Source organism: Cygnus olor, chromosome 7, assembly GCF_009769625.2.
Source record: "Cygnus olor isolate bCygOlo1 chromosome 7, bCygOlo1.pri.v2, whole genome shotgun sequence".
NCBI classification, from domain to species: domain Eukaryota; kingdom Metazoa; phylum Chordata; class Aves; order Anseriformes; family Anatidae; genus Cygnus; species Cygnus olor.
This window is the reverse complement of record NC_049175.1, coordinates 21,544,987-21,553,732: the sequence shown is the minus strand read 5'-3', so window position 1 is coordinate 21,553,732 and position 8,746 is coordinate 21,544,987. Positions and strand designations below refer to the sequence as shown.

Here is an 8,746-nt window from a genome sequence, read left to right as displayed (position 1 = left end):
AAGATACTGGAGACCCAGGTTATACCACAGTTGTTAGCGTTATTCTTTTATTTTCTCGATGGTTTGCTTTAGGAAATAGAGTATCTCCCCTGGGAGCTTCAGATGGAAAACGCTCTGATATAAAAATACACTGAATCCTATAGATTCTAGTTATTTGCACAGGTAAAATGGGTGGAGAGATGAATCAGTAGAGTAGCTGATCATAGCTTTCTTTAACAAGTTATACATAAGGCACAGTTAGGGTTTCTGTTTTTTTTTTTTTTTTTTTTTTAAAGCAGCTTATTCAGCTGTAAAGATTTGGGGTTGCTGTTTAATTAGCTGTTTAGAGTTGTACACTTTGCATAATCGTTATTTGACTAGGCTCCGAAAAAAAAAAAAAGGAAGTTCAGTCTATTTGTTACTCAACTAAAACAATCTAAAATGCGAATCATCCTTTCTGATTTCTTTTTGTTGCTTTGAATTTTTGAGACAACAAATTCTTCCAGGGAAAGACATTGTGACTTCTGCTTGATCAGTTATTGTTTCAGTCTTATGCATAGTTTCATCTTTAGGTAGAATTTCTTATAGGTAGAAGACAACATATTTCAAGTTCCTTTGACAGAAATAATTTATTTGACTTGGGAGTCAGTGGTGAAAATAGTTCATTTTAAATATATTAAAAAAAAAAAAAATCTCGGATGTGGAGAAACTCGTATATGTATATATTAATTTCCCATACAGATACATAGACATGTACGTGGATGTATTTATGTATGTTAAAAACCTCTTTAAAATGTTTTGTACCGGTTATTTTTCACACTATAATAGGACCTGAGCACCCTTGTAGAAATTCTTACTCTACATATTAGAACAGAAAACAAATAATATTTTCCAAAAGATTTAAATACATGAAAACCTTCTGTAGCTGATAGCATAGCTGGCTTTGTATTACTAGCATTTCTCCCACATTCTCTAGGGCTCTGAAATGTGCAATTAAGATCAGTGGGACAGATCTCTCAGTTCATTCTAAAATTCTCAGTCAGGCTATATCCAAAGGAAAAACCTTCCTAACTATGAATGCTGACCAAAATGGCCAGGGGTATGAGACAGAAGTTTGAGATAATTCCTAGCAGAGCCCTTCTCCACCTGTCCTTCCACCTCAGGTCCCTCTTTGCACTCTCCTCCTTGTCTCTCTTTGGCCTGCCACATTCAGACTTGTGCAGTACCTCCTGCTTGGCTCCTGCCTCTTCCCAGGTGGGCAGCAGTATTGGGATTTGGGCCCCATTGCCCTCTTGTTTCCCTCTTTGTAGGATATAGGGTACCGGAACATGCTGAGGATGTGGATAGAGGGGGGGATGTAAGGGTGGTACTGGGGCACAAGAATTTACAGGTAGGACCTTCGTGAAGTTTGCAGCAGTATTCACAAATTCCTGTTTTGACTGTTGTCTACAGATATTGATGAAAAGCTCCTTTCACGACAAAGGCAGGAAGCTTTTAACATGAAAATGGTCAAACTGTTGTCACAATTCAAAGCAAATATGAGGCCTGGATAGAAACACAATGTAAACATTCCCAGGAGAAGCTTCTTGAGGCTTGTTGTGCAGAGCAAAGTTGGCACAGTGTCCCACTTGTAATGTTAAAAAAAAAAAAAATCAAATACCTTTTTTGTTTTTTTTTTTTACACTATGTAAGTGACATTTTATTTGTTTTAAGAATCAGTTGCTGACGCACAAGATTTCTCTGTCCACTGAATCACATCGGATGAGCACTTTGTATAGTCACAAGTGTCTGTTTTGTAGGCTTGTTTTTGCAATTGAAAAATCAATAATTAATTCATAAAGATAAAGACCTCAAGCCCATTATGAGATTACTGCCACTGTGAAGAATTTAAATTGTATTCATGTTAAAGGAGGAGGAGACTGAGAGCATTTGCTACTTCAAGTTTGGTCTACTACCTATTCTAGTTTTTTCTAAGCTGCCTATCACTGAGCTATCTTAGTAACTATAAACTAGTCACTCAAATGTTGTACTAAGTTATCTTGAAAGCAATATTTACTGTAATGAGACTGAAGCTTGTTCTGATTTTTATAAAAATGTTTCTTCAATAATTTTCTACCATAATTCCCAAATGAACATGTAGCCCATGCATTCATGAAGTAATTTTTATTGAGTAACTTACAGATGAAAAATACAAATTGCTAACTCATCACTATCTAACTGATTACATTAGTTTATCTGCAGGAAGAATCACTCTAAGGGGTGAGAATGTACAAGTGCTCAAAGTAAAATTAGCAAATGTACTAAGTTAAAGGGAAAGCAATCAATTTTGAATTACTTTACAGGTGATCATCTCTGAATTCACAAGGTATTGTAGAAACAATGGAGGTAGGACAAAATTGGCAAAATGTATTTATTTTCTCATTCATTTAAAGCTCTTTTCCCTACCTTTTGCTGTCACCATAGCAGTTATTTTCTCTCAAAGCATAAGAAGCCCATAGTAATCCACAGCACTTGGTGCTTTGCTCAAGTGCAAAGAGGCTATCCAGAAAAATAATAATCTCCTGTTATGGTGAGTCTATTGTGCATGTGAAAGACCACAGTTTCAGGCCTGGTATTTTCTGCAATAAGTTACTCTGACTGCATAGTCATCAGCAATCTCTGGGCTGTGTTTTCATTTACAATTTCTTCAGAGACAAATCTGATTCTCCTCCTTCCTGCCTCGCACACAGATTGCTGCTGTGGCTGGGCTCTAACCCAGGCTTGTGAAAGGATCCAATTAAAAGACTGCTAAAAAGAGCTTTGGCTTCTTTTTTTCATTATTATTTTATTATTTGTTTTAAATTTGTATTTCACGGACTAAATCAGAGCACTATGTAGCTCTGGCTTGGTTTGTCCCGGGCTCAGCACAGACATGCTAATGACGTCTTCAACACAGCCCTGATCCTAAGCTCACTGCATGGTTCACAGTCATGTTTAGGTCTGATCTGCAATATGTGGGGTCCAAAGGGACCGGAAGAAATGTTGATGTTAGGGCTCTATATGTTTTAAGAAACACAATGCAGGGCAAATCTTTGAGAATATAACCACAGAGCTGTTATGTTCGTTTAATCTGTCATTATGTTTCCCCTATTACTTCATAAATTTGCAACAGAAGCAGAAGTTTTAGAACTCTTCAACAATTGGTAGCATTTGATTGCTTTTTAATGTACTGCAATTGCTTCTCTCCTGACTGGTTATACTGTCTGTGATTTTCAAAAAGAATGTAAGATGAAAATATAGCAAGACATACACAGAACAAAACGTGAGAGGAAGAGTCATGGTTCCAAGAGAAAAGTTCACAAAGACTCTTTCTTTATACCAAATCAGGTTGAAATGTCATGAGCCTGGAGGCCTTCTGGCCTCTCAGAACAAGGACGCAGAATCAGGGCTAGTTCAAGAACCCCACTGCATGAGGCTAAAGTCTGCACAGTAGGTGAGTCATTGTAGAAGTCCCTGTAGAACCTCTCCAAGGCTTCAGTGATTTGCTTTTTTTTTTTGTCAATGAGCAAGTGTATTTTGCAAGTGCTACTCTTTTTTTCTCTTATGAATTATTGATGTTTAAAAGTTGCATGTGCTGTGCACCTTTAACTTCCATGGTTTATTTTGTCAGTCAGCTTATGTATGGAGAAACATTATAATATTTAAAAATATGTTGAATTCTAATTCAAGAAGGCTTTTGGTGCATGTAAAGTACTTACATTTGAAGCTCACTTTCCCCACAAGTTCTACTGGGAGGAAAATTTAACTTCTCAAATATTCACCAAGTAATCTCAAAATAACTTAAACTCCAAGAAATGTAATATATTTTGAGCTGAGGTTGATGAAAAATTGAAAGGAAATTCCATGAGAAGGAACTAGTCATGTTTTCTATAGGATTTTTCCCTCATTGGAGGCAATGTAGTCTTATTCTTTAAACAATTACTCCTTATTCTTCCATTTGACTAAATATTTTGTGTTTAGATTTCTTTAGAATTTCCTTTAAAAATGGAAGTAAAACCACTGCTAGCTGGAAGGTTTATGAGTTGCATTTCTTCAGCTGCAGCATAAAAGACTTCAGGAGCATACATCTCTGAAGAGCAAAGAATTTGCTGTAGTTCCTCAAAGAATCATTTCAGAAATATGTGAGTAGCACCGCTTTACTGCTTACTGAATCTTAGTCACTTGTGCTTAGGCTTTTGCAATAGCCACGTGAAAAAGAAAGGGTTATTTATTAAGAGCAGAACAGTTCCCTTTTAGTTCTGTAGCAATCATGTCTCTTTTTTTCCAGTCCATGGAAAGTGTTATCTCAGGCAGCTTTGTGCAGGAAGTTCTGTTTATCACTTCCTCACAGTTGCAGTTTGTCTAGGACTTAAATATATGATATCAGATTGCATCAAAATGTGGGCCTTTGTGTGCTTAACTCATCAAAGGAGTGGACCCTCAGGACTTGATATCACTTCACTGCATATGCAGTCATGTAGCAAAACAAAGTCTATCTAAACAGGACAGAACTATTTCTGTTGGTAGTGTAGCAAAGCTAGCAGAATTGGTGTAGTTTCAGGTATCTGCACAGTTTCACTTCTTGTTTTTAAATTTATCACTTTTTAAAAAGTGACATGGTTTGCCTGTTTTTACTATGTAAACCATGATGAAAAACAAAACATTACTCGTACAATCAAAAAAACAAAAACCAAACCCAACTGGGATTTACTTGGTGTAAACTACTGTGATGCCTGCTTGCATTACAAAAACACACTAAAAATTTGAATCTGAATGCTTTAGGCTGGTAGCTGTTTGAGCAAATCTGAAATGAGAGATAGTTATCTAGACAATAATGTGTTAAATAAGCTTAAGGTATGGTGTCCAAGACTGTAACAAGTAAGATCAGCAGTTCTTGTAAGATGTTGGCTAGGGCTTATGAACCTGCTCTCCTACCTTTGTGGTGGTTTCTATTTTCTGTAACACTGATAAAGGAGTTCCCTCTTCAGTATAACAGGCTGCATCGCCAGATGTTAGTCTTCGTGGGCAGCCACAGGAAGCCTATTCAAACTGTGCAGTAATACTTCTCCTCTGTTCTGACTCTGGTTTTCAATACCACCCTCTTCCACGCCCCACGCAGTATCTAACTTAACTGTATTGGCCCTTTTATTCAATACAAGCTGGTTTCATGGTGGCTGATAAATGTCCGTCCATTGCAGAGCCCAAGACCCGCTTGCCAGTCAGGGAAGCTGCAGCTTTGGTTGTGTTTCTGCACCTTCCCACGTGCTTCTGGTGCATGTTTTAACGACGTGACTGACACAAAGCTGAGAATACGAAGTTCATGCCAGTATCCGCCCTCAAATCCATGATGAAACACGTTCTCTGTTTACTAAAATCTGCTAGTACTATTAAAAAAAAAAAAAAAGTTATTCAGCAGTAAAATGTGTCTACTCTCTTGTTGTCTTCTTGTGAAATAATGTGTTACTAATAGAACATGGCCAGAAAGTGCTTGTATTTTTTTTCTCATTATTTTAACTGCTGCATGGGCCAATGAACAAGATTAAGAGATTACTCCAAATCCCATCAAACAACTGCTGGGGCAGCCAGTCAATGTTGTGACCTGAGCAGAGCCCTCGTTCTGAAGGAAGGGGCCCCTGAGGCCAAACCTGTAGGGATGGATGACTGGAGCTTCTGGCAGAACCCTTCCTGTCAGTCCTTTAGAGAGATGAAATAATTCAGTTCTTATTCCACTGTTTTCCAGCCTGCCTTGGTATGCCAAGGAAACCCTGAGAGGCATTTTGTTGTGCCTTCCTGCTTGTCAGTTCCTGCCTCCCACCACATTTTCCACAGGAGAGGTTGTATAGGCCCTACCAGTCACTCATTAGAGCTAAGGAAAATTTTGGAAGGTATAGGACATACTGCTCTGTGTTATATTTTTGAACTTTTCTCAGAGCTTTTTTGTGAACAAACTGTTGCTGTCAGCTGGAAAACAAGAAATCTCTAAACTTATTAAAGAAGCTGAATTTTCTTCCCTTTCTCTTTCAGTTTGATTATATACCAAAAGTGAAAGTTGGGAATCTACCTCAAAAACTATCATGCTGCTCCAAACTTCGAAAATAACAGTATTTTGCAGTAAGCAAATGCGTGCTGTTACGTTAGGAAGAATGATTCTGTTTTCACTGTGGTGGTGGTGGGAAACTGGCTTTTGTTAGTCAATATAGATAATCAGTGCTCTGAATCAAGCTGATAGATACTAATCAGCCATATAGCATTTCACAAGTACGTATTTGCTCTGCAAAAACTGGAAGTTTTGCATAGTTCTGCTTTGTGGAACCTCACACCACCCTAAAAATGCACTCAACCGCCTTTTTGGGAAGGGCGGTCAGTGAAAATGGGGTGTTAGCAGTTAGTGTCTAGATAGGGTTGATATTTTCTTGCTGTTTGTAGCTATAGATGTTGTTCTTGTCTATAGCAATTAATAGTATATATGTACAGAATTTTAGATGTTCAGGTAGGTGATGGTACCATATGTGCCGCTGGAGATGTCTGATGGGTCCACCTCTCTTGACAGTCTGTGGCTTATGGACTCTAGGGAGCATGAAAATTCTTATCATTTGAATTAAAAGATTCACTTTTCCAATTAAGGTGAGACTTTTAAACAGAATTATTTCTGTCCATTTTTTTTCTCTTTCCCAGACCCCAACCCCTCACACACACACGTTGTGTCCCAGCTAAGGAAAACACGTAACATGGTGTCACCTTTAAAGTTTTGCGTAAATCCAGCTAAAATCAACCAGGCTGAAGAACCACCAGTTGAACAGTTTCTTGGCTTGGGGTTGCCCTAGGACTCCCAGGGATGCTAATGCATGTTAATTTAAACTTCTTATCAGCAGACTAGCAAGACCGTTCACACTTTCCAGAGACACCACAGGATTTAGGCTGTTGTCCTAATTGCTATTGTTCAGGCTGCCAGCTATTATATTTACCACAAGCTGTTTTCATCTTGTTGGGAGCCTGGTGCTAAACTGAAAAACAACACCTACCTTGGCAAATTGTTGCCTTAGGAAGGTGAAGCAATTACATTGTAGGATGCAGACAAGCTTCTATACAAAGTGTGTAAATTTTTGGCTGTGGTTTCAATAGGTGGTAAACCTGTTTTTAGGGGATCTTGTACCTGATTGGAAATGCAGGGCTCCATGTTACAAAACACTGCACACAGTCTTTCTTCAAGTTATTACTATTTTTTTTATTTTTTGAAGGATGAACATAGCTGATAGACTATCTAGTAGACTAATAGGGGAACCACAATCTCACTCTTTTTGTGTCTGTGCATTAGTGATTCTGTCAGAGATGAGTTTCTCTATTCCATAGACATCTTAGCTGCTCAGAACACAACCGTGTTGATACTAGTCCCACAGCCGTGATGGTACCAGTCTGGAAAACTTCTCCAGGCAAGTATAAGCAAAGGAGAGAGATCCTTCTTCCTCAAAAAAAAAAAAAAAAAAAGTGTCCAAATTTTCCTCATTTAATGCGGTTTGGCATTAGATTATCTTTGCTGTGACAGGTATCTGCTGCTGAAAAGCACAGTCCCACTCTTTGTTCTCTGCCATAGTTTCATGCCCCTTTTCTTGCACTAGGAGCAGTGGTTGTCTGACCTGGCAGTTAGTCAGTTCAGAGAATGTCAAACCAGAAGACAAATAACGCTATCAAGAAAAGCAACTTATTTTCTTCCATTGTTGTTCCTTGGTCCGGTTTAGGGAAGGGCCAGGAAACTTGTGTCCTGGTCAGCCAATCTAAATTCTTGGGCAATGAGTTCTTTATAAAACTATGTTAGCAGTAAGATTGAACCTGTAAGTGCCTGAATTCTAAAATTGCTTTCTCCTTTCTATTTTTAGGTATAGTTATTAACCTGCATAATTTAAAGGAAATTCAGATCACATCACACATTTTTATGCAAATTTTGATTTGCTTTGAAAAAATTATTATAGATACTTGTCCTCAATTTAAACCAAGGTTGAGGCTGTAAAGAAGTCTGGTTAGGCTTGTATTTGTTTCTTTCTTTTAAACTCTTCTCTGCTTCCTTTTTTTGTTGGAATACTTCCAGCCCCATCAGAACCTGGAAGTACCAGAAATAAACCAGAGGCGCTCATTTCTGCAAAGGATGGGTGTTACTGTGTTGAAGCTTCTGAGCTTGGATTTGGGAAATCTGTATTCAATTTTCTACTTTACCGCTAGTTTCTACTTTAACTTTGGATAAACTATTTAATAAGTGTATGCTTCAATATTCCACCTGTGAAACAGTTGATATTTCCTTACCCAAGAGGGTAGCAGTAAGTTCGTTCATGGTTCTGTGATGCTCAGAAGGTATGGTGATCATTTGAGTAATTTGTGAACACAGCCTCTTTCAGAGTAACAACAAAAAGCTGTCATGTTTAAATAAATGCAGGATTTGTTTTTGTTTTCCAAATCAATATCTTGTTTTAACCTGCTGGAGAACAAGCTATCTTGTTTGTTTCTTGATATATATAATTGTCCCAGTCCTCAACAGCACTGGGTGTGTCACTCTTGACCTGCTAACGGGGAAAGTGATGTGTGGAATAGTCCATCTTCAGTGGTGCTTTTACAAGGAGTTACTGAAGGTTTACTATTTTCATTAAGATACTCAAATTATTATAGTTTTTTTCCCTTTGAGACCTACAAGTTAGCAAATTTTGTGTAATAAACATTGTTGTGTTTTTATTTAGCAGTGTGACTTACTGGGTAGTGTGGT

General features: G+C 37.9%; 1 long non-coding RNA gene across 2 annotated transcripts; it reads left to right on the top strand.

Annotated features, from left to right (window-relative positions):
* Positions 1-3,908: 3,908 nt before the first annotated feature.
* Positions 3,909-7,441, top strand: LOC121073511. Of its 2 annotated transcripts, XR_005821762.1 has the most exons (4): positions 3,909-4,139; positions 6,022-6,108; positions 6,480-6,621; positions 7,348-7,441. It is a non-coding gene; the product is annotated as an uncharacterized LOC121073511 (long non-coding RNA). The 2 variants fall into 2 exon arrangements; XR_005821761.1 differs by having other exon boundaries at positions 6,022-6,621.
* The last annotated feature ends 1,305 nt before the right edge of the window (positions 7,442-8,746 follow it).